This window comes from Agelaius tricolor, unplaced genomic scaffold (genome assembly GCF_023055355.1).
Source record: "Agelaius tricolor isolate 1412-34295 unplaced genomic scaffold, bAgeTri1.0.p SCAF_15, whole genome shotgun sequence".
Classification (NCBI taxonomy): Eukaryota; Metazoa; Chordata; class Aves; order Passeriformes; family Icteridae; genus Agelaius; species Agelaius tricolor.
Genome location: NW_027269275.1, coordinates 16,243,001 through 16,269,122, shown reverse-complemented (window position 1 = coordinate 16,269,122; position 26,122 = coordinate 16,243,001). Strand labels below are relative to the sequence as shown.

The following is a 26,122-nucleotide window of genomic DNA, read 5'->3' as shown; positions in this document are numbered from 1 at the left end:
ATTCTGCTTATTGTTTCTCCATACCATAAGCTTTTCACTGACCTAGATTTTGCTATTTCATTTTCCATTTGCTGTCCCACAGTACATTTGCATGGAAAGAAAGTCTTTTGTCTTTTAGTGTTCTCTTGCACTTGCTATTTTATCCACCAGCCAAAATCACACTCACTGCCCTGTGATGGTGTGAAGAGCTTCACTGGAAGTGATTGTGTGGCTGAGGATCCTGGCTTCAAACTAGAAGCAAAAAGCTATTGCAGCTTTTAGCTTTGTAGAATCCTTGGGCTGAAGAGTGCTGGAGGACCAGCCTGCAGCAGAAGAGCATGCAAAGAGGAGTGGTTTGTGTGTTTTCCAGCAGTAGCAATTTACAGAAAGAAAAGTGGACAGAGTCAGAAACTGGCTTCCTTTCAGTCGGAGGGAATGTTTCTCTCCCTGGATGTATATTACAACTATAGCTAAAGACACAAAACAACATCTTGATTTTAATTCTGGTTTCAGTTTTAGCATGTCATTAAAGAGATACCTGTATTGACAGGAAGAGTTTTAATGCTTTTGGGGAGTTGTTATTATCGTATTACACGATTATGGTGTTTATTGCGGTGGTGCCTGAGGGCTGAATTTACAAACGCTGCAGATGGATTACATGGGTATTATGCTGCACACAGACATTTTGCTGCATGTTCATGTTGAAATCCTGTGAACTGGACAATGTAAACAAATTAACATTATCAGGGAAAACCTGTTTTTTAAGTTAACTTTCCCTGCAGACTATACTCAGCCAAAGGACACTTGCTCTTGCTCTTACATCTCCTGCATCTCAACCATGTTCAAAAATGTTTTTACTAGCACATGTTAACCAAAACCTCCTCCTTTTCAGAAAAAAAAAAAAAAGCAGGCATGTTTTAAAATGCATTTGATCCAACCAGCTAGTATATTTTTAAACACAACAGTGTTATGTTTAACAGTGTGTTAGCATATGTCAATTAACTTGTTTCCGCAGAGTGCTGACAGAAGTGCCCCTGTCACCGCCAGCCCTGAGGGGCCCTGGGCCTCAGTCGAGTCAGCAGAAGGGAGCCTGTGCCCACACCTCCAGCCCACTCAAACTCAGCCCTGGCTCTTCTGGACAGTATTAGGGTGCTGGAAGAGGGCAGGGTGGATTTGAAGTAATTTCTCCTTCTGCTGGCTGTGATCTGCAGGTAAACCCCCATGGTCGGGGAGATGCACCAGGGCTCCTCTGTCAGCACCCCAAATGATGTCTCCTGTCACACACGTGAGCTGAGATGCTCTCACTGCACACAACGCCCTTCCAGACAGAATAAATAGAGACTTTTTCTCACACTGTCAGGAGATCACACCACTTCCCTGTGCCAGATATAGATGAGATGGAGGAGAAAAGATGCACGCGCACGTGCATATAGCCCCTAAGTCTCCCTTGTGCCCAGAGGAGGTGGTGAGGATGGCTGTGCATGTCTGGGGTGCTTTGTGTGCCAAGCCATGGCCATGGCCATGGGGGGTACTCCTCCCCACTGCTCTGGACCACACTGGCCAGTGCAGAGGGAGCACTTTAACCCATTGTTGGAAAGCAGCAGAGACCTTTCTGTCTGGAGACTGGCATGTGCTCCTGGATAAAGCTGTGGGAATGTGGGAACTAACCAGTGGTATCCTGGCAGGACCTTCCTGTGCATCTCAGCCATGAAATTGTGCATGATGAGAAGTAATTGGAGTGGGGAGCACACAGGTCAGGTCTCAGCAGCAGAGCAGGAATACACACTACTTTCCCACAGGGATGTGGAAGTGCCTGCCCATGCGTGGCAGCTGCAGAGACACTGTTGGGTGTCTGATGGGGCTCATCTTTTATTGCCCATGCAGAGGGTGTGGGAAGGGTAAATACATGGGCAGTTATGGCAGAAGAGGTGTCCAGAGCCTGTATCCCCATGCCCTGCTGCTGAGGGCTGCTTGGTGTCCCCATGTCCCAGCCAGACTCCATGTGCAGGAGCAACCCCCAGGCAGACAAACCTGCCTCTGCTGCTGTTCCTCATCCAGGGAATTTGGGCAACCTTCATTTCTCATTTCAAGATTAGCAAATGCATGAATGATTCCCACGTGTTCTGGGACAGTGTTAATGGGAACGGTAGAAATACCTAGAATAAGCAGCATCCAAGAATAGGTCTCTTGTCCTGCCAAAGTCTTGCACATGTTCTTAACTTTCCTGCCCTGGGAAGCAACTCCTGGCACCCTGCAGGGCAGGAGAGTTTTTCCATTTGCTTCAGTGGGTGCGGGATTTCATTCTGCCTCACAGACCTGTGGATTTTAAAGGGACTGTCCATAAGGCACACTTGAACTCTTTGCAGGGTTGAAATATTTTATATTTTTAGCACTGACACGATGGTCATGAGGGAAAAGCACGTATTTGCCCCGCTCGAAGGGCATGGTCAGACATGCTGCTCCGCTGGGGCTGCTTGGGGTCAAGTTGTTACTGGCCCTGAACCATTTCTTCGGGTGCTGCACCTTCCTGCTACACAGCTTGGCTGCCATAATTGGAGCCGTGGAGCTGACCTACACCAGCCGAAACATGTTGGAAGTGGGGTTTTATAAATAGACTGTGTGGACAAAGGGTGTCTGCTCCGGGGTGTTTATGGGGCTGGGAAGAGGAGTTTGGGGCAGGGGATGGAGCCTGACAGCTCCCAGTGAAGCAGCACAGCCCTCTTTGCAAAACAGGGAGCGTGGTGCTGGCAGAGCCTGCGGCAAGCCCTCGGCACAGGGAAGGACGGAGAGGCCGTGACCCGGGGTGTGGGTGCTCAGCTATTTTCTCCCTGTGAGACTGGCTCCCAGGCCTTTGCTCATGCAAACCCTGACAGATCCCATCTAAATGAGTAGTTGGAAATTATGTGCTCCCTCCCTGGTCTGGGCTGGAGCTGAATCTTGCTACCAGTCTCAGGGAGAAGCTTTTGCTGCTGAATGCAATTAAAAGAACCAGAACTCAGCGCTGTGGGATCTTGCCCAGTGCTGGTAGTCAGGGTGATTGACACTGAATCCTTTGATTTCTCCAGAGGCATCATAATATTTTAAACTTATTATTAATTACCAGTGTATTAATCTCAGAATAGTATTAACAGTATTTCAAAATATAATTTTATCCTATCCAACCCACTGGGGAAAAAAAAAAAAGCAGTTTTGGATGAACTGAACAACTTTATAGACACTGTGCATTATAACCAGACAGATTTTCCCTAGTTAGTTCCATTTCCATCTAATATTGGGGAAGATTAAAGATACTGAATCAATGGCTGTAAAAGCTTACATTAAAAATTTGCAGTAAATGAGAAGAGGAAAATTTCATTAGAAACATAAATTGTGGCAACTGGAATGCCTGCAACTTAATTTTAGTATTCTACTGACAGTCACACTTGAAAGCCTTTTTTTTCCAAATGTTTTCTTTTCTCAGATTAAAAAAAAAAAGGAAGAAAATGACCTCTAATATTTTGAAATATAGAACTAATTACAGTACAGAGTGATCCTGGTCCCACTGAAGTCAACTGCAGCATTCTTTATGACATTGCACGATAGTGCCTCTATTAAGAAATAGTAAGGAAATGAGATACTTTAAAGAGAAGGGTTTAAAATGAACTGGCTCTGTTGGCCTCTTTTGTAAAAATACCTTAGAGCCACTTTTATCAAGTCAAAAGGTTCATTGAAAAGAGAGAAATTAAAAGATGCTGCTCGTGGAGCCTGGCAAAACCTGAAGTTAGCAACAAATATCTCTCCAACCCAATTATAACATTCAAATCAAGGAGGAAAAAAATTATGAAATATAATGAAAGCTTTCTTTCTACTGAAAAAGTCTACTTGGAGGTGTCCAGACCTAAGGGAATTACCAAGTCAGCATTAGAGTGGAGAAAAAATGTAATGTAAATGAGAGTGAAATAATCAAATTTTTCTGGTGGAAATAAGTGCAGTTGTTTGATGTAATTTTGACACACAGCATAATTTCAGCATCAACAGTGAAGTTTAAAGAATCAGTGTGTCTTCATGAGATTTCTGCACAGAAAAGCCATTCAATGGGAAAATCTAAATCAGACTTCAGTTTGCACATTGGCCCCTCTATGAGAGAAAGACCTGCATTATTTTAGTTGCAAATAGAAAAATAGAGATGACCCTTTTTCATTAATTTCTAGACATCTTTTCCACTCAAAAATCCAGCATGATTGTGGCATATAAATCACAAGAAATGTGATGTGTGACTGGTTTTGTTCTCACAAAAATTGAACTTTAGTTTATATCTCTAATACCAGCTCAGCCATTTAAAACTGCACAGTTTTCCACAGTGAGCTACACTGGACTCATGTCACCGTGCTTCTTGCAGATGTAATTTTTCAATATCATGAGGATATATCCCAAACAATTAAAACAATTAAAGCAGGGCATGTCTTCAGTATTTACTCAATCTCATAGTCTGTATGAAATATATTTGTAATTTTGTGTTCATTTCCAAATGGAGACAGATTCACACACCCTCACAGCCAAACTCAGGACAAGAACCAGCAATTAAATGAAGCCTGAGATCCAGTCCAAAGCAGGCATATACTCAATTTAATTTTTAAATAGCTTAATTAATAGTTTCAGCTAAAGCAAAGAAGTGAAAATGGGTCAAACTATGTAAACATTGGTTAGAAAAATACACTGTCCAGCCAAAGCATTGTAGAAGAGCTTTTAAGAAGAATGGTCTTTAAATTTAATTTAAACATGGGTTTCCAACTTAGGTAAAAGCCCAGTTCAGACAAGGCCCAAGCCACTTTTTGTGCCACAAAGAATTACCGAGGTATGCTGAGAGTTTATTTAGTCCTTGCTTGTTCTGAGGCCGTGTTTCACCGTGCAGTCATCATTTTCTCCTGGCTGTCAGCACATTGTTCCCTCTTGGAGCTCACGGCCGCCGGGACCCGCGCGGGGGCTGCGAAACGTTCTCCGCAAATATTGACCGGGGTTTTGAAACGGGCTGGGAGGCGCTGCCATTGCACGCCGGGTGTTTGCCTTCTGCACACGGCCAGGTTCAAGTTCTTATTGACACGGCTCAGATGGGTGCTGGGGTGCCTTACATAAGCCTCAAGGCCAGGAGGGTGATTTTGCTCCGGAGTAGTCAAAGCAACGTCGTGTGTCTTATCTGACCAGGCATTGCTCAGCAGTCCTCACTCCATGGGAACATACATTGGTTAACTTCTTGGTAGTTCCTGGATTCCAGAGGGGCAAAATTATAAAATGCAAGCAATTTCTCTCAATCCAGACAATTACTGTATTACAGAGAAAACTATTCTTTACTCAAAAAAAACCCCATTTTTTGGAATTTTTTTCTGTGATACTTATATTTCAGTTTAAATGACCCAAGGATGTCATTTGAAAGGGATAAGAGTGTTGTTTTTAAAAAATCATTTTTTAATTATACAGTAGCACTTACATGACTCTATATATTTGTAGCTGGAAGTTTCTGCTATACTGAGTTCTTTGCAAGTTTGCTGATTTGCAGTTAACTTCCAGGATCCTAACTTTTTGGTTAAAATAACTGAAAGGTTTCTGTTTGCTGGTGTAGTTTTGGGGTTTTTTTCTGTATTTTTTTAACTTTAATTAAGTTAATAAAAAGAAAAAAGAAGAATAGAAAAAAAGTTCAGAGGATAAGTACCAAGACCAGCTCAGGTACATTGCTTTAGGAAGATGTCACTGCCATCCCCTTCATCATCACTTCTTACTGCTATGATAAATTTGGGAGTTTGATTCCAAACTTTGGCTAACTTTTATCACATGAGAACTCCCCCCCATTTCTTATGTTTCACCTTGATTTGTGCAGAGCAGGTCGTGCAGGAGAAGTTGGCAATGTCTGAAGGTGTCAGTGCTCTTTGCCAGCCATCCCCTTTGGAGTGTGAAGTCAGGTTTGGGGGAGGAAGTCTGTGGTTGGTGGCTTTTTGTAGAGTACGTGGCTGGCAGATGAGAATGTTTTGGCCTTCCTGATCTGAACACTTTTGTTTCCATTGTAAAGGATGACACAATCTGTGCAGGCAACAAAATCCAGCTGGTTATCCTCTTCACCTGCAGAACATCTGCAGCAGGAGGGGAATGTATCAGAGATCCTTATAAGGAATGACAGTTTTTGCTGTTTATGTTCAAAAGCAAAACCACAACAGGAGACAACATCCCTTTCATGAGAATGAAGAAAACAAACATTTTGGGCTGGAGAACAGGCTGGATGAGCTGGCCTACTCCAGGGTGTTTGAAAAGTTAAACGTGTCAAAGGTTCTCCGCCAGGCAAAGGGAAGATGTAGGAGAGATTTTTATAAATGGCAGTTGGGCAATTAATGTTAACCATCAATATCAGAATGGCTTAGATTATATGATTAACTAGTAAGAGTTTTGAGCTGGCTGGTAATTTTAGATTAAATAGTCAGGCAGCCAGTGACTTGAATATTGATGAATATCCGGTGTTTTATTAATATGCATTCTCTATAAATTAGAGGCTTAGTACACAAAGAAGAATCCTAATGCTCTTGCTATTTTTCATTGCCACAGGTAGAGCTGAATAATTCATAACAATTAATTTATTTCACTGATTTAGCCTTTTGGGGCGGGGGGGAGCTAGGGGGGGAAGTTGAGCACGAGTAGTCTGCAGGTAATCTTTTCCATGTTTATTTACAATAAATAACCTACCAGAGACATTTGAAGACTAATTCTTAGTTGTGGGGAATTTTCTTTTTTTTTTTCCTTGTATTTTAAATGAAGAAATTTGGAGGAATATGGGCATAAGTGCAAGCAACCTGTCAGTCAGTACAAGAACCCAAATGAATTTTAAATTGTAGAAAAAGCCCAACTAATTGCAAATACAACATATACAGGGTCAGGCTCATGTTGATTTGTATTGATTGGTGCAATGCTGGTTACATTGCATATTTCTGCTCTTCATTTAATTGATTCTAGTACTTCAGGACCAAGATTTCTTACAAATATTTCTATGGGCAAAATTCATTGTCTGTATTTAGTCCCTAATTCACAGGTAAAATGCTGCCCCTTTTGCAGCCAAGGGAAGTTTTACCCTTCATTCTGAAATATCCAGGATCCTACCTGCTGATGGCAACATTCCTGAAAATCCTTTTTGAAACACACCAAGCAATAACACATCCAACACAAATGACATTTTATATTTGTGCAAAGTTTCAGAATATCCATTTGCAGATTTTTAAATTATGTTTTTAGGCAGTGGGAGATGGTGCTGTAAATACGAGACGAGATGTTGCAGCACAAAGATCATTTGCCAATCCTGCAGCTCAGGGAGGCTGCAGCCCTGTCTCACACTCAAATCCTGAGCAAGTAATATCCAGAAACACACAAGGAGGAGGAGGAGGAGGAGGAGGAAGAGGCTGCATGATTACTGCCTCTCCCTTTCTCTGGTTCTTACAACACACTCACAGCAGTGAGACTTCCATAGCATGCCATAAATCATTGCCTCATTATGCTCCTTCTGGAGGTTTGTTTAGGGCACCTATTCTAGTACTGGCTGCAGAAGATTATTTGTTCTTCCCAGAAATTCCTCTCTGGTTTGATTTGCACACAAGGAAAAAATCTCTACATCTTATTTTTGAAATAATTTCTTAGTGTGCAGAATAATTTACATTACAGAACTGCCTAAGAAAGTAATTTCAGCAATGTCTGGAGGTGGGTGATTTTGCTGAGAACAGGCAAAGGTTACTGAAGGTTTTTGTGTTTCTGTGACTTATCATTATGAAGTATTAATAAATGAAACAGAGGTTCTTCCTCTCCTCCTTTCTTCTTTCCTCCCTTCTTGCCTGCCTTCCTTTTTGCTTTCCTTCTTCCCTTCTTTCTTTCTTGTGTACATAAAAGCTGTTGATCTCTTACCTAGCCAGATTTTGTTGAATTATTGTAAAAGAAGCCTAAGTATCTCGTTTAAAAAACATTGTATGATCTTCATGCACTTTTTCTGTATGTCTTTATCCAGCCCTAGTTCATAACTGGTGCAGGATTGATTGATAGAATAGGGATTTTGACACTTGGTTTTGACTTAAGGAGACAAATTGTCCTAATAAAAGGTATGCATTAGTTAGCCTAATTTACTAATGAGGAGCAGTATTGCTGATTTTGATAAAACAGTATTTATTTAGCCTTGCACCAAGTAAATGCTGGAATAACCTAGATTGTACCTGCAATGGATTGGAACGGCCAGAGCTGAGACTTTGGAGAGCAGGTGGGTACACTGCAACACGGCTGGGTTTTGCTGCAGTGACAATGTGATCTAGGATCTGATCCAGGCTCCTCAGAAATCAATGGAAATTCTACCCTTGACTTTACTGGGCTTTGGATCCTGCTCCAATTGTACCAGGATGGAAATGAAATTACGCCAGCTTGGAGGAAGAATTTTCTGGCTTAACAGATTCAGGGTTTTGAGTTGATGGATGCGTTTGTGAAAACGGTCCTGACTTCAGGTTTGAGTGTTTCTGACATGTGCTTTGCCATGGTCCTCCCTCCTAGTCACAGCTCCCTGAAACACAATAGATTTCTGTTTTGTGACCACTCACAGACATCCCAGATGTACAACAGCATTTCATAGGTGATTGTAATGTGAAACTCAAAATCGTTGTAAGCTTGCTCAAAATGTGACCTGCCTTCACACAAAAGCTCCCTAAGCTTTCTGAACCTCCCAGCAAAGCTGGATGTGTTCACAGCCATAAAGAAACACAAAGCTAAGTCACTTTGGTGTGTTTTGAGGTTTCACTGCACATCCTCCTGCACCATTGTATCTCAGAGTCCTGGGTACAATTCTCATTTGATCTTAAACTCTTACAAAGAGCCTAGGAATAGAAGATGTGCTGAGGTAAGGGCCAGAAAAGACTTTTTCCAACACCCACTGCAACCTGAGTTCCCCACAAACAATCAGGACTCAGCGAGAATTGTACCCAACTTTTTTTGATGGAAGTGCAGTGGTGACCTTCTAGATTGATTAAAGATGTGACATTGATTGACTTTGAAGGGAGCCACATCCACCCTTCTTCTGCCAAAAAGGCAGTGGCTGCAATGTGAAGCCTCAAGAATGGGGCATTGCTTTTCCAAGTACATGGAAGACATCCAAGGGTAACGGGATAATGCAGATAATGGGATAGGGTTTCTCCCCTCCTCTCCCTCAAATACCATATAGCTAGATTTTGGCTATCCAGCCTCATGCCTTAGAAGACTTTTCTCTTACAGCTACTTAAAAGATGAAATAGCTGAGGAAATGAGCTCTTTTTGCAGGTTATTTAGGATGTTTGGTGGTTGAGAATGTCAAAAAGGACTGGTGGTGTTGACTCTGCAGGAATCTTTAATGGTGGTGGGGGTATGATATTGTGAGGACCAGTGTCAGTGGAAGGGATGGTGTGGTGGGGGAAAGCTTTATTCCTCATGCCAACCCACCCCTGAGGATTGTTCACACTGTCACTTTGGGGTGTCAAGTTTGAGAGGTGCTAAAATGGTCCTATTTGCCAAAGATATAGAGTATCTTAACAATATCTGGTCTCTTGAAGGCACCTTGAGTTGGCACTGAGGAATATTGGCCTCCAAAATTACCACTTTTGAAAATCTAGGCCACTGAACCTGATATGAACTATCAGAAAGCAGAGACAAGGGAGCACTTATGTTGGAGAATGTATAGTGGCTTGAAAACTACAAATCAAAATAATTCACCCTTTTATGTGTAAATCTTCTTCTCTTTGATACACAAATTGAAAAGCTGTCTGGTTTCCTTGTAGTTTCCATAAGCAAGCAGTGTGTGACTGCACCCTCTAGAATGCTATTTAAGCGTTATTTAAAGTGCAGACCTGTTAAAGTCAAGCAAGCTGATCTGTATGCTAGAACTGAGCCCACCAAACCTTACACCTAAAACCAGCAGGGAAGGGGGTCTCGAGTGCCACAGCTCCCTCCTGACAAGGGCATGGAGTGACAAACAATGGAGCACCAAAGGATCAAAGCACTTTTTCAGGCACAACAACAAAATCAGAGACAGAAAAACACCAGGTCCTGGTGCAGGTGTCTGCTCTTCCAAAGCAGCCTTTGTCAGGTTTGACACAGCCAGATCATGCCAAGGGGATGCAGGCAGGAGCTGCACACTGGCAGTAAATAAACATCAGCAAATGAATCTCCTGTGTGCATTTCTGAGCTGGGAGAAAGGCTGGAGAGAAACTGCATGAAGCCCACGTGGAAGGGATTACTGGGACACACTGATCTTACAGGGAGGTTATTGGAAAATTTAAGTGCAAGTATGGAAAGACAGTGTGATGTGTTTTGCTCATATCCCAGAGTTGTTTTCCCTGGCTGAGCACCTCAATGCAGGTCCTGTGGAAGTCAATAGCTGTCTTGCCTTTCAGAAGGATTATGGCCCTAAATAGCTTCTTTAGGAAGTGTACTTTGCTTGGTGATAACACAAAGCAGAGGGTGGATGATTAACACCAATTAGGATTATTTACAAGAACCTAGAAAACAATAGGTCCATAAATCATTGTCTTATCAATTGTAGTTCCTCCTGAGTAATTCAGTCATCATTGGGCACACTGTGTTTGTTAAATACAGATCACACTGATGTTAGCTGAAGTGTGTGCAAATGATGAAGGTACAATATGACCTAAAATAGCAGCATGTTACAAAAAAAAACCCCTGTTTTCAACGTTTTTATGTTCTAAATCCCCAACAGTTTACGCCCAGATATATTTAAGGCAACTGACAGTAGCTTGTTTCTCTTGGGTTGTGCTACAGCTCTGTTTACACTTGTGTCTCCCTTTGGGGTGGTTTTGTAGTAATCTCCTGGCTGTCTCCATTTGTTGGGCACTGGTCCAGCTGCAGAGCAGCTTCAATGCTCACATATTCCTTCCAGAGGAGAGCCAGTGGGGAATTCTCTCCAACAGCAAGCCAGGGCTTAGTGGGACACACTGCCCTGATCCAAGGGGCAGCCACACCACAAAGTCCTTCAGGGTGTCTGTCACCCTGCTTTGCAAGAGGAAGGATGTCAAACTTCCCAGAGCTCCAGTGCCAGCCTGGAGGGGGGCTTGTGCTTTAGGGAGGGTCATCTGCTTTATGTGCCACCCTTTTTGCTGGTGACTGGCAGCTCTTGAACCACTACTTCTCTTTCTTCCACCAAGGCTTCTCCTGGCTCATTTTCCTCTTTATTTAGTAAATGCCCAGTCTTCTGTAGCTGTTCCTCCTTGCTGCTGATCTTTTTTACTTCTACTTTTTATCACTTTTTGTGATCCCTTTTCCAATTTCCAACCTTAGTCTCCCAGAAGACCCGGAGTGGTGATGCCTGGATGCAGAGGAGATCACACTGCTTATAGATCTGCACCATGAGGAGGCCAAAAGTTTCTGCAGCAGCAGGAGGTAAGCCAGGACTGCTGGTGGGTGTGAGGAGCAGAGAGCAAAACCACCTGAGCTTGAGAAGAAGGCAGCAGCACCCTGAGGATGGAGACTTTGGGCCAGTGTCATGGTCCTGTACAGAAAACTTGAAGAGACATTGAAAACTTCAGGTGGGAACACACCACCCAACCAGCTGCTTGTGTGGTTTGGTCCATGGACCTTTGGTGTCTGCACACCAGAGACTGAAAACTCTTCACTTACCCTAAATTTCCTCTTTATGGACTTCTGATGTGATAGGAATGGCACAAAAAAATCCAATATATCTTCACCATAGTGTTTCCAGCCTCCTAACTTTCCCAGGACTACTTTCTGCTCAAATGACTGGAATTTAATTACATGAGGTTTAATTTCAGTTGCTTGGCCAGCTTTAAAAACATATATTCAAATTTGAACCACAAGGACAGAATTTTGGGAGCCTCTTTGTCCTCTCACTTTGTGTTAATTTAAATGAGGAAACTGTGCCTGTGAATCTCTGCTTCACTTCACCTATTCCAAGTCAGTGTCAGCTCTGGAGAGACATCCCTGACTCCCAGCAATTTAAAGGAGAGCACAAACTACTCCTTATTGTTTTAGTTTATGTTTTTGAAACTGTGCAAACAGTAGATATTTGTCTTCTGCTTATGCATTTTCTTGTAAATAAAATGTATTGAGACCAGAGATGGAGTTACACTGACTTTACACCAGATAATGTATCGACATTTTACAAGAAAGTGTTGTATTATCCATCCATTTTACAAGTTTATCTTACAATGTTTAATTATAACACACAAAAAAAGAAGTGGAAGGAGAACCAAGGGAGGGACATGGAGACAGAATGCAAAAAGACATGGATGAGAAGTGGTGGAGTTGGAGGATAACAGCACCTATCAAGGCATTATCTGAGAATTCCTATGATTAGGACTTATCTTTCTGGCTTCATTATTTCATCATAATCTGCTGTTTACCTGATAAGTAATAAATGGCCTCCAAATTTTATTGCATTTGCTCACTTTCTTCAGATTTTGCATCAGTTCCCCTCTTAAGGTCTTATTTCTGTTAAGGAATGAAGATTTTATGGTTTTACTGGGGTTGACTTGTTCCTCTGGTATTTCAGGGTTGTTATTTAGCTAGCAAGGGTCCCACAGCAATTCCTTGAATAACCCTTCCATCTATCACATTGGATGATCAAGGATACATTGCAGCTGATGTCCAAACACTGTTGTATACCTGGGGTTGGGCACCCACCTCCAACTCAGCAGATATAAAACTCTCCAAAAAGCCAACAAAAGAGGGCTTTTTTTAAACACTCCAACCCACTAGTGGATTATCTTTAATGGGTTGGCAGCATGCCCCTTCCTTCCTCTACAGGAATGCTGGCCTGGCTCAGCACCCTGGGTTTAGGTTTTTGGTGGTTTTGTTTTATTTTTGTTTTTTCTGTATTACAGCATGCAGAAGAAATAAAGTGTAAGACTGATTTGTAATAGTTCATGATGTTTTTTTTTTTTCCTCTGTTTTTTTCTTTTCCCTGGGATTAACTTATTTATCTGCCAGGAGACAAATGTAGCAACCAGCCCTCCTCTTTGGGGAGTGACCCTTGCCAGCATGGCCCTGCAGGAGAGGGCTCCTTGCATGGGCTGGCTGCTGTTTCTGGGAGCTCACTGACACACCTTCAAAGGTTGAGGGTTCAGCTTCTTCTGCGTGAGAGAGGAGAGGAAATGACCTTCACCCAGCTGAGCAGGGAACAACAGGAAACCCTCATGGTCCTGCCATTTCCCACCCCCAGGATCCGGAGCTCAGGGACCTTTTTGACAAACTGTCAGTGTTTTTGTCAGGGTTTAGCTGCTGAAAATATATTACCAAAGTATGTTGATGATTCATGGGGAAATGGTCTATGCTGATTTAAGTGATGGACTAGCCATTCTGTAATGGATTTGAGAATTCCCAATCAGATGGTACTTAGTTTTATCAAGCAGGAAGCTGGCAGGCTGTGTTTAATCAACTGATAGCATCTCTTGGCAATTGGCATCCAGCTAGTGGACAGAGTACTTCTCAAAGACCAGCTCACTAAGTTACAAACAGTCACAGCCACTCAGATCTCTCAGCTTTATCTCCTATTTTTTTTCTGTTCAGCCTGTTTCTTTCCCAAATGAATATTTCAGCTGGAAGTGCAGGAAGATGAAACGTATCTGCTTCTCTTTCACTGCTGTTTTAGGGGGAATGGATGAAGCAGAATACATTTTCTTCATCCCCCAGAAAGCTGTGCTGAAACAAGCCCCTAAATGTAGCATAAAATCCCAGAACAAGACAAGGTCTAGGATTTGGTCCTGACGCAAGTTTTTGGAGAGCTCACATTGCATAAGTGTAGTAAATCTACAATATGGGCCCACACCAGGTAAGACATGGCCTTTTCCCCTTTGATTAGGCCATGACTCATTATTCCATGACTCATTATCTATTGTGTCACCAAAGACATACCCAATGTTCTGACCTGTACCAGCAGATATCAAGAATGGTTCCCTTCCCTGATAAAACTCATCAGTCTATTCATTACTTCTGGGAGACACCAGCTCCTGCAGAGCATCTTCACTGCCCAAACCCCAGATGCCACAGCTACCTTAAATAATTCCCTACTCAGGATTCATGTTTTGTCACACTTATTGAGCTGTGGAGCCATCCACACTCGTGGAGCTGTGCTCAAGCACAGCATCAGACCTGAGGAGCTGGTTTGTTGTGCCTGGCTCCTGTGGAGTAGTTACTGTACTTAGCAACCCACCTCCAATATAAATATATCTGCTACTCTGAAGAGCAGGCTTTGAAAAGCACCAGAAGGGATCACTCCCCCATAAAGATTTTTTCCAACATTGCAGAGATTGTTGGGATTTTCAGAGAGAAATTCTTCTCCCAGTTAAGCATCCCAGCCAGAGGGGTGAAGATTTCACCACAGGCTGACAAAGCTCTGCTGCACCTTTCTTCAATGGGCCATGAACCCCCATTTAAAGTCCTGTCTGAGCTGCTCTTGAGCACTGAAGGCATGGAGGGAGCTGGAGAGCAGCCATCCATGCAGGTGGGATTTGGGAGCCATCCCTGATGTCTTTGCACAGGGGTCCCACAGCACCGTGTGGAAAAACAGCTCTGAGAGCTGAGTGCTAAAACCACGTGGGTTTGAAACTGCTTCAACATTTGGAACCCTCAGAAGAGGCTGATGATTGAAAGGCTGTAAAACAATCATGCTCCCAAAAAGTAATAAAAATAAAAGTGAGGTGTAAGGAACAGAGAGGAGTGATTCATTGGGAAATTGTGCTCTTGAAATTGTGTGACAAATCCTGGGTGAGGGAGGAGCTGTGTGTAAGCACTCAAGGGCCAGATCCTGGCTTGTCCAGAGGAGTTGAAGATCCAATGAAGATTAACAATGGACCTGTAGCTGAAAGGAAAATTTTAACTTCCATCTTAGATATTTTCTGTTGACCATTATCTGAAAATCAGAGAAATCAGACCCCTGTTTTCAGTGTCATGTCCCATGAGGGTTTCAGCAGACAATGACCCCCACTGCAAGAAATGAAGTTTCCAATGCCAGAAGCCCCAAAAGAACGTGTGAAAACAAAGCTGAAAAAAATCTTCTCTCTTTAGGGTGGAAGTATACAATTTCCACAGGGTCATTTTCTGTGTAAACATTCCTATTTGTATGCTTTACAGATTGAAACAAAAATATATCTTCCAAACATATTCAATAAGTCAACTTTAAAGCAAGTTAATTAATGTATCTAAGCTTTATCACAGAGCATAAGTAAGTGGAAAAAATCCCCCAGCCAAATGTGAAGAGTCCAATCTTGATTTTCTCACTCTTTGAGTTCATTTATTACAATGTTTGCTCACTTCTATAAAAGCCATGCTCATGTAATAATCTAATTTCTGAGACCATCTCCAGGGACAAGAGATCACATTACAATATCTACATTATGTGTCATTCAGGCAGTATCTCCCAAATCATAAAACCTTTGGAAAGGGAATGACACTTGAATAGCAGATTCCTCCTCCTTTTCTTTTTCCCTTTCTGAGCATTTTTTTTCCAGCCCAATGCTCTCTTCCTTTTATTGTCCGACTTCCTGCACCCAGGCTGCTCATCTCCATTCTGCAGAGAAACAGGCTGTGGTGCACATCTCTCCTTGCTCTACCTGACCACCTCATCCTGTCTCACACTGTCTTTCACACAGTTTGGGATTTTCCCTTCTGTTCTGGGCTTTCATTTGTGTCCCCTCACTGCCTGTGTTTTGTGCCATGGGTTCTTCTTTGTGAACTGATAAACTGGAGCAGAGAACTGGCCCTGCTGACAAAAATCTAAAAAAAAAGCCCAAGTTTCAGATCAAGAATTCCCCTGGTCTGACTAATTTCATTTCTAGCCAAAACTGTCCCAACAGAGAGACAGGACCTCTCCAGCTGCCTCTGGTGCCACCTCACAGACCCATTGTCCTGTCATCTTCATTTCTTTCAGCAGCCTCAGGGATCTTGATAAAGACCTCAGGGGAGGCTTATATGGTCTTAAAACATTTCATTGATCCATTCATGTCCACACAGTCCAGGGCTTCCATTTTTAAGATTCCTTCCCTATTATCATGGAAACTGGTTAATTACAATAGAAGCCTGTTAGGAGCCTGCTTAAGACACCAGTGTTGTGTTGCCAAGCACTTGCAGCTTGCCCAAATCTCAGTGTGCAAAGCTATGGAGTCCTTGGGATGAAAATAGGTATTCTAGGAGATAATTCTGCTGCTCTATATATCATTTTATCATTCAAATCTAAGGTCACAACCTCAATCCTAGCTCATCCTGTTGACCACACAGACCATAATCAATTTTATTTCTTATGATACATCCATTCCAAACTACCATTGCCCATTTCTTCATGTAGAAGTTGTGCACCAAATTATCTAGTCTGATTAATACCAGGTTACTGTGCCTACTAGTGCACTAACAACACAACTTTGCAATGGGAAAATAATCCTGGCCTTTTTAAACACAGAGGCAAGCAGAAAAAAAAGCACAACATGAGAATTAAACCAGTTCTGACAATTTCTCATTTCCATTTATTCAGAAAAAGTCATAATTGAGACTTAAGGAAAAAAAGAAAAGCCCTCCATGCCTTTAAGTGTAAAATCCATTTTAGTAGCAGGAAGCTGTTATATGGTTAGAGCAGTTATTTTTATTGTCTGTCTGGGTATAGTTTTTAACTGCAGGCACAGAATAAATCAATAGTGTCATAAAGCTACTCTCACCCTCTGCCCTTTCTAAAGGGACATTGTTCAGTGTCTGTGCTGGATGTGACACAGACTGTGCTTTGATGCACAGAATTATGCCTCTACTAATGTTCTGGGGGAGAGATCTGTGTGACACATATTTACCTGCATCTCTTTGTCCATATCATCTCAGAGTCATCAGATTAAAAGCAAAATGAAACACGGATATACACACAAAAATGCACAGAAGTTTTTATCAGAAGAGAGGGAATTTTTCTGGTTATTCTCTTGCAAATGATATTGTCAATTATTTGTGCATTCATAAATCCTCTCAGGTGGTGTATTTCCAAGACTGTCTGAGAAAAGATGCAGTGATTCATAGGACAGTGCACACAACTTAAACCTGACCATTACCTGCTCTTTAATACAGCGAGGAAGGATGGAGCAGGATCTGACTGTATGAAGCTGGTGCTAGAAAAAATTGCCCAGAAAGTGTGCCTTTTTAATAGCAAGAGTAGTTAATGGCTGGAACATTTGGCTTAGGAATGTGGTGGATTGAGCATTGCTTTCAGTCTCTAAATCAAGAGTGAGTGTCTTTCTAAAGCTATGCAATAGCTTCAGCAGAAGTTATGGCTTTGATGCTGAAGTGAGTGGGTGAAGTTCTTTAGCTGTGTTACATAGGAAGCAAAACCAGATGACTGTGATGGTCCTTTTCAGCCTTACTAATCCATTAAATCCTGGTTTGGGGCCTTTCACACGCCAGGGTTTACAGCAGCCTCTTAGGTTTTCTGTATGGTTTCTGCAGGCAATACACGTTCCAGAGCTGGGTCTGACAAACTCCATATAAATGGGTGTCGGGAATTGACACACTTTATAATTTATATATAAATCACTGCCTCTAAATGCAGTTCCAGATCCATTTCCCCATGCAGCTGAGCTCACTTGTTCTGTTCTGTGCTGTGGGGATTTTCCTTTGCAAAGCAGATATGCATCTGAGCTGAAACACACACCACGTGCTGCTGGAGACCCCAAAAATTGCCACCCCTATCACAGACCACAGTGAAACAAACCTTTATGGATCAAATTCTTAAGAGATTTATCAGCAGCAATTCCTGTTGTCAAGTTAATTCATCGCTCCTCTCCTTGCTTGCTCATTGCAACTTCCCCAGGTTGACACTTCTGACAGAGGCATGAAAATTGTACTTGTGCTACAAGTGGGAGGTGGAGACAGCAAAAATCTGTGCCCTGTCTGTGGGACTCCATGCTGAGACAGCTCTATTTTCACATCTAGTCACAAGCCAATTGGTATTACCTCAGTATTTGTTTAGAGGATGGCTCTCAAGAAATGCAATTGGAGTTTGGATTTGGTAAGATTAGAGGAAGTAAACCCTGAAATAATTCAAGTGGTTTCTGAAGGCAGCAGCACTCACATGCAGCTTGGTGCTGGACAGACAGAGAGGCAGAGAGTCTACAGGAGTCTGTACATGGTGAGCATGGTGGGTACCACTCACCTGGGTAACCAACTGTTTGTTTGTCTTCTTTCTGCAAAATGCTTAGTGCTGGATTTTTCTGTCTGTAAATACTGATTTTAATTTCCCTTCCTTCCTTCCCCATGCTGCATTGCAAGCAAAGACATCTCACCCAGCACCATTTGCTGACTCCTTCCCTTCTGCTCTTCCCTGTCCCCCAGTGCGTGAGCGCAGTCACGTGCGGCCCCTCGGTTTCCCCTCAGGACACTGGCACTTGGGAAGGAGAATAACAGATGTTGGGGGAAAAACAACACCCTGTCAGGTAGAAAAAAACACTTTAGCAAAAAAACCCACCAACTCTATGAACTTCCCAGCTTCTCAAACTTCCTTATGAATAGCCAGTGGCTGCTGGAACAGCAGCAACAGTAATAATAAATTACAGTAAATATCATCCTGTCATAAGTGACAGCAAACCAAACCCACTGCTGTTCAGAAATGAATTGGAGAAAATATTTCTTAATCTCTTTTTGTGTTATTCAGTCAGCTGTAATGATTTATAGTACTCCAAAGAAGTTGTGGTACAGAGTTGTTTCTTAATCATCCATTTCAGCACCTTGCTAATACCCACACATGTCTGTGCTCTGGTGGGGACTCTGGCACTGCTGGATGCTGCAAAATGCTCAGCCCAGGAATAAATTATTTAATGTAAGGGACTTCTCAGCCTTTCTCCGGGACCCTCCTGCCTATGGGGACAAATCTGCTACAAGGAGGAGCAGTGCTGAGTTAAGGGGAGCCCCATAACAGTGCCTTGAAATAAGATTGTTTCCCCAGAGCCATCTGGTTTGAGCCTGTTCAATCCCAGCTCATCCAGCTGGCCACACAGACCATAATCAAATTTATTTCTTATGATACATCCATTCCAAATTACCATTGCCCATTTCTTCATGTAGAAGAAGAACTTCATGTAGAAGTTGTGCACCAAATTATCTGGTCTGATTAGTACCAGGTTACCCTGCCTACTAGTGCACTTACAGCACAATTGCTACAAGGAGGAGCAGTGCTGAGTTAAGGCGAGCCCCATAACAGTTCCTTGAAATAAGTTTGTTTCCCCAGAGCCATCTGGTTTGAGCCTGTTCAGTCCTGGCTCATCCTAGCTCTGGTTGGAGCCTACTCAATCCTAGCTCATCCTGTTGACAGCACAATCCTAGCTGATCCTGTAAGTACCCACATGCAGGGGACATGGAGGGCTCTGGTGCTGGAGTGCATCAGATGGACACCCTGCAGACAAGGCTGTCTCCCTGTGAGTCTGTGAGCACACTGGGGGTCAGTGGGAAAATAAAATGGTGGGAGATAAATTGAGCTGGGAACTTGGTATCAATCGCTTCTGTCTTTGTCTACTTATTTCCAAAGATTTATACGTGACAGTGTGAGGACTGCTCAGTGACACATTTTAATTTAATTAAATTTCCTGTTGGATTGATGTCTGATCAATCAATAATGTTAATGTTTTTGCAATTTAGAGATTAAAGCTTGGATGAGCGGATATTGAAATACTCTCACATCCAGCTGCCTGGGAATATCTCTTTCTGCTTCCATTCCTCAAAAAACCCATTTTGGGTGAGAATGCATCCTGAGGATTGCCATGAACCTACACCAAGGCTGGAAGCTTCACCCCATTCTAGCAGAGGGTGAAGGAGTCATTCAGGAGCAGTGTCACTTCTTGGAGAGACAGACTTGCAGGCAGCTAAAACCTGGCCTTGTGCAAAATCTGTGTGGCTCTGTATATTTTCCCTCTGCTGGGAATATAGGGAAAGAAGAATGGGGCATTGCAGGTGTGACAGCTCCCTTTGCTACCTGCTCCTTGCTCAGGAAATCATCAGTGCTGAGGCTATACCTGGGGATTTGAACCTGATCACCACCAGGGCATCTCTTGGCATCTGTTTTCCTTGTGTCCTTATCCCCTGTGGGTCCCACTCATTTCTCTGGCCATCCCTGCAGCAATGAGCTCCCTGCTCAGCTGATGCTTTCTAAGCTGCCATGCATGGGACAGCAGGATCCTGGTCTGGAGCTGAATGTAATACTGATTGAAGCTTCTTGCCTGCCCAAATTTCTCACAGATGAGCTAATTGTGCTCCACCCTCTTCAGGCTGTGAAGATAAAGAGATGCTGTAGCATGTCCACAGAACATTTTTTTTTTTTTTTTTTTTTTCACTTATGCCTTGTTTCATTTAGTGCCTCAAATACTTTAGTAGTGAGGTCAGGAGAGGCTTTAACTTATTCAGGGGAGTTATTCTGCACTGACTTTTCTGTGAATCTTAGGCAGTCCTTTAAAAACATATGACTCAAGAAAAAAAAAATCCACATTTTCAAATTTGTAAAAATGTGAACCCAAATTTCATCTGAGTCTCAGGTATGGCTGTAGTCACAACAAGTCAAAGTAATTTGTCAGATCTTAACACTATCAAAACTTGGACACTGAGAAATCCCATCTGGGTAAGGTCTGAAGGCTCCAATGTCCATCTCTGGTCTCCAGGTCCATCTCCAGAGCTGCCTCTGTGTTATTTGGGGTGCTTATATTCTTGTTGTATTCAGGGGAGCCTTAAAAGGGCCAGTTTCTTTCCCAACTGTATTTTAAAATCTGTAAAACTTGTATGTCCTGTCCCTTAAGGATGTTCTGGGGGCTGTTTGCTGTGTACCTGTCCCTAAGAAAACCCCAAAGGAACACACAGAAGGAGGAAGACAGAGAGAGAGAGAGGAGGAGGGGAAAGAAAGAGCAGCTCATTTTCCACTTTAGCCCAGACACCTGAGGGGTAAAGTCAGCAGTTTTTTTGACGGTACAAGAACTTGGTAACTTAAAACAGGAAGCAGAAGAAAAACCACGACCAAATAACTTTGCCTTGACCTCCTCCTAAGAGAGTCAATGACTTTAAAGTAAACTGGAACTTCTTGCTGGAATTTATTTGGATGTTGGCTGCTCCTTACCTCATTAGCACAGCAATATTCAGAAATGTGCCAAAAGATTTAGGCAGGCTGGAGGACGCAATGAAGCTAATTTTTTTTTTCCCCCAAGGGAAGGCTTCACATATTTGTGTCTCACTATCTAAATACTCTTCAGTGCAAGAGTTTCTTCCACTGAAATCTACTGTGTGCATTGGGTTTTGTTTTGCCCTCTGCTGTTAACTCCACCAGACCCCATCACTCTGGGGGTGAGGGCAGAGTGCCCAGGGTACCCACCCGTGCTTGGGTGGGGGTGCTTGAAGGGTAAGAGAATGTCAGTGTCACTCTGTGTGTGCAGGTGTGTGGGGAAGGAAAAGGAAAAAGGGGAAATTGTTCCTTGGAAGGGAGGGAAATAATCTACTGCTAAACCAGTGATTTTTGTAGTAGATCAACATTTTTATGCTCAGTCCCTGGTATAACGTATTCTTCAAGGCTGGCTTTCATAGGCAGGACTGCTGTGAGCTGGTTCACCTTGATTACTGATCCTTCCTTCCTTCCTTCCTTCCTTCCTTCCTTCCTTCCTTCCTTCCTTCCTTCCTTCCTTCCTTCCTTCCTTCCTTCCTTCCTTCCTTCCTTCCTTCCTTCCTCCCCCCCACCTGTAGAGGGAAAATCACCCAGGACACTCTTAGAATGGGCACCCCTGGCTGTTGGGGGTTTTTGCTGTGCCCTGCTCATCAAAAGAAGGAGGTTTCATGCAAGAGTTTTGTTTGAAGGAGCAAGGGCTGTTCTCTCCATCTCCCAGGTCCAAGCTCTGCTGGTTCCAGCTAAGCTGTTTCACAATCCAAGAACATGATGAGCCCTGAGAAAATGGTGTCCTAAAGAGCAGCCCAAGCTTTTGCCACGTTCAACCATTTAGTGTTTGGGGTCTAGAATTCCCATTATGGTGCACTACACCACCTTACTCACCAGAGCAGGCTGGAGCAGGCTCTGGCCAGTTGGCTACTTTGGTGATTTAACCTGTCAGGAACGTGGGAGTACAGAACAAAACCACACCATAAATCCCACAATCCTCATCCTGCAATGAAATTCATTTGGACAGCATCATCAGGCTACTTTTTAGAGTTGTTCATCTTACCCTGAACAGTAAATTCCTATAGGAAAGTAATTTATGATCTGGGAGGGCTGTTACTTACAAGCTAGTAAAATAACTTTAGCTGGACTTTTACTACCTTCAGCAGCAAGCATCCATGCTGAAGCCAGGAATGAGCCTTTTCTTCCTAGCTGTGATACAGTGTGATCTATCACAGAGCCACATGGGTTTTTGGCTTGCATTCATCTTGCTTCCATGCAGTGTGTTTAAAAAGAAATCACTGATTTCTACTTGTATTGTTTACAGTCAAGTCACGTTATTTCAGCAACTGCAGGAGCTTCCAGTAATTTATGCATTACTAGGATCAGGGTGGCTTCTGGCATAGCTTGGGCATCCTGCTTGAGACTTGTTCAGAAATCAGCAATCTCCTGCATCCAAATCCTCCAGGATCCCTCCATCTTTGGGTGGCTGATTTACCCTTTTGAGGCAGTTTGTTTTTCTTGTTGACTGCAAGTGGAGTTGGACTTGGTGCCTAATCTTTAGATAATCAACAAATGTCATCACAAGTGTGTTGTGTTATAACAATCACTGTTTTTCTGCTCCCTTCCCCTACTGTTCCTCAGGCACTCAGTACTTTTGGGTCTCAGCTCCAGCATGGAAATGGCCTCAACAGGTTGCTGGTTGTGGATCTCATCACACCTTTTCAACAAATAACTAAAACCACAGAAGCACAGAAACACAGCCCCAAGCCTCCCGTAAGGAAGAGGTACATAAAGAATTACTGAAGCACATGCTGGTGCCACTCTGATAGGAGGGCAAAATCAAGCCCATTTCATCCCTTATAAAACATTCCTCAGGGATGCTGCCTTGGCTACAAATTTCTGTTCAAACTGACTCTTTCTACCCCTCAGAGGTTTCTAACCCTCCTGTACCCTTTTACCATATTCAGCATGAGAAAGGACCTTCTCCAGTTCAAATATTCATGTGCCAGTCAACAATTAGAATCCAGATTATTACTTTTATACCATGATTTTCCTGCTCTGTCTCAGGCCACAGCATGTGTGTGGGAGCATACAGGAACATTTAGCATTTGAATGCTGACCATGAGTAGCCAAAGCGTTTGGAATCTGCATTATGGGTAAAGAAAAGTAGGTCAAAACCCTTTGCAAGCATCTATCCTGTCTGCAGGAAAAGCCTATGGTTTTAGCCTTTATGTTCAGGAGTTGCCAGAAAGTCATTGCTTTTGTGATTGTGGCCTCAAAAAAAAGTTTTGAGGAGCTGTGTGCCCTCCACTGTTGTGTGAGCCATGCAGGCACCTCTGAGCTACCTGCCAAGGCTGGTGTTGGGCTCTGGGCAGGCTTTGCTCATTTAGCCTTCAAAAACTGGGAGAGATAAAAGCAAAAATGAAGCTGCAGAGAAAGCCCCAGCAGACTGGGCTTCAAGTCCCATACTCAAAAGACAAAAACTTAGGGATTAGGTTCAGATCAGGAACCACAAAAAGTGGTGTGAATGTTGGAAAAAAATGGCTAATTTATCCGAGGGAAAGAAATGATCCAATTTTGACACTGAGGCAAGAGGTCTGGACTTCCTAGGTGGAAGAGAAATAAAGAAGGCCAGATATATGTGGGTTGAGCTTTCCATGTATATTTTTAATTATGGCACATCTATCATTCTTAGCACTGCCTTGAGCAAAGAAAGATAAAACAGCAAAGCAATAGCAAGATTTCCACACGTGTAGCCAGTCTCAAAATCAATGGGAGTTTGGTATCTAAATACCTTTAAAAACCTGATCAGTTGTTCCCTGAGGCCCCCCCTGAATATCACAGCCTTAAATCCTGGAGGATGTGCTGGCATTGCTCAGCCTGTGCAAAGCAGAGGGGTGCACTCAGGACAGCATTTGGTTTGTAATATGAAGGGCTGAAAAATTGTTCATTTAGGGTTGTCTGATAAGAGCCACACAGGATAAGATAAGACTCTTATCCTTCAGCATATCTTTGGTTACAGGCAGTGTGTGACTGGGCACCAGCAGCCAGTGACAGGAATTTGGTGAGTCCCCAGTTGTTTTTTAGGAAATGTTAATTACCCCCACTTTTAAATAATTTACAGGGAAAATGCAAACCTTCACTAACTCTTGGTAGGAGACGTGGAACAAAGGATGTTTACCTATTATTCTGCATACAGATAGAACCAATAAATATTCAGGCAAATTTAAAAAAAAAGGAAAACTGTTTGCAGTAAAGATGGGGGACTCTGCTGAGGCCTTGCCATGTGGTTGGAGCTGAATGGGAATTCTGGCCATGCCCCCCTTTGCCTCCTGCCACGCTGGCACCACTGCACTGCTCTTCCTGCTGCTGCTCACCCAAGGTTAGGCTACAGGAGAGACTTGCTAAGCCAAGGTGACTCCTCTCGTCTGTTACATATCCCAGGGTTATAAATAACAGAACAACCTCTGTTTGATGGGGGGGATGCTGACAACCCCCCTCCCTCCTTCGGGATGCTGAAGCAATTACAGGCAGGAGGAAGCCACAGAGCCCTTGTGCTGTTGCAGCAAACAGAGGCTTTGGGTTGGTCTTTGCTCCTCTTTAATTAGAGTTTATTGGTAAAGCAACCCCATTTTTCTGTTCCTGGAAAATCAGGGCTGTCAAGGCCTAATTCCTTGGGCCTATCAAGTGTGAGATATGTTTACCAAGTCTCTCCAGGATTAGCTGGGTTGCTATCAAAACTGAGGAGTGTATTTCTATCAATGAAAACCGCTATGACAAGGTCTGTCCCCTGAGACAAACGGCCTGTTCCATGGAGGCTTTAAATAGGAGCAATAATGGTAGTGAGCAGCACAGAGTTGAATAATTAGATTGTTCTTCATAAATCCTCAAGTGAAGACTTCCAAGCAGGTCCATTATGTGTGTCGTATGTTAGCACTGAGCTTTATGTGGTGTGGACACCGCTCTGCGCCGGGCTGCTGTGATGATGGGTGAGTAAATCACCAAAGATTGGGACAGGAGGAGTACAGCTCCTGCCTCTCCTGCCTTTTCCCCCTCAGAGATCATCTGCTCTCGACTGCAAACATCCACATTATTTATCTCATTGCTCAAAGAGTTTTTGAGAGGACTAACTGGAGTAATTTCTGAATATTTATGCTTTGTTTGTTTATATTCAGAGACTGGAAAACACACATATTTTGTTCACGTCCCCAGACTAGTTCATTTACTGATTTACTTAAAACATCCTTTCAGATCCATTGAGAGATAACTTTTTCCTCAGAGGGATGCAGTGGTATAATAGCAGCTCAGTATTATCTCCCTATATTCTTGGTAGGATTTCCTCTTGCTAACTGAGAACTGATCTTTTCTTAAAAAAAAATATTTTGCTCCATCCTCCCCTTTCAATTATTAAGGTTTTCTCTCTCTTTCTTGCTCTCTGTGCCAGTTACAGAAAGAAATCTCAGATGAGCAAAATGTCATTTAACCCTAACACAGATTGGTGATTTTTAGACACTTTGTAGGAAATCCTGGGAGGCAGCAGCATCTGCAGGCAGGGATGTACACCCAGCCAGTGCACAGTGCAGGTGCCTGCTCAGGCGAGCACTTCTGCTCGACCCAGCTGCACTCCATTCTCTCAGAAACACGTTTGTCAGACCTGGTTAAACAATGCTGGTAAAAAGAACAAGAAATCACATTATTCCCCCGAGAACTGTGTATACACCTAACTATTTTGCCTGCCAGTAAGAATCTTGTGTCACTGTAAGGTTTATAGGAGCTGACTGGCAAAGGATGCCCTGATGATAAATAAAATACCCCTGTCCCATGTGCCATGACTCTGTGCAGCTGAGCAGCTGTGGTGTCCTTTTCACTTACCTTGGTATGAAGATGTGGCATCTGCCTTTGCACCCGTTGTTATGGGCAGCTGATGGGGTCCCACGAGGGGACGCGTCATACAACAGGGTCAGGAACAGGCACCAGCTGTGAGCCACCTTCTGATAAAGCTCTAGGCCTGCT

At 43.1% G+C, this 26,122-nt stretch overlaps 1 protein-coding gene across 2 annotated transcripts in view; it reads left to right on the top strand.

The window, feature by feature from the left end:
• Positions 1-26,122, top strand: part of MAF (MAF bZIP transcription factor) — a 195,156-nt gene that overhangs the window by 49,706 nt on the left and 119,328 nt on the right. Inside the window, exon 3 of one of the 2 annotated variants that reach the window (XM_071440726.1) lies at positions 11,287-12,079. The exons of the other annotated variant lie outside the window; for it this stretch is intronic. The gene's annotated coding sequence lies outside the window, so the exon portion shown is untranslated. Of the gene's footprint in view, positions 1-11,286; positions 12,080-26,122 lie in introns of those variants that run through there. 2 annotated transcript variants of the gene reach the window in all.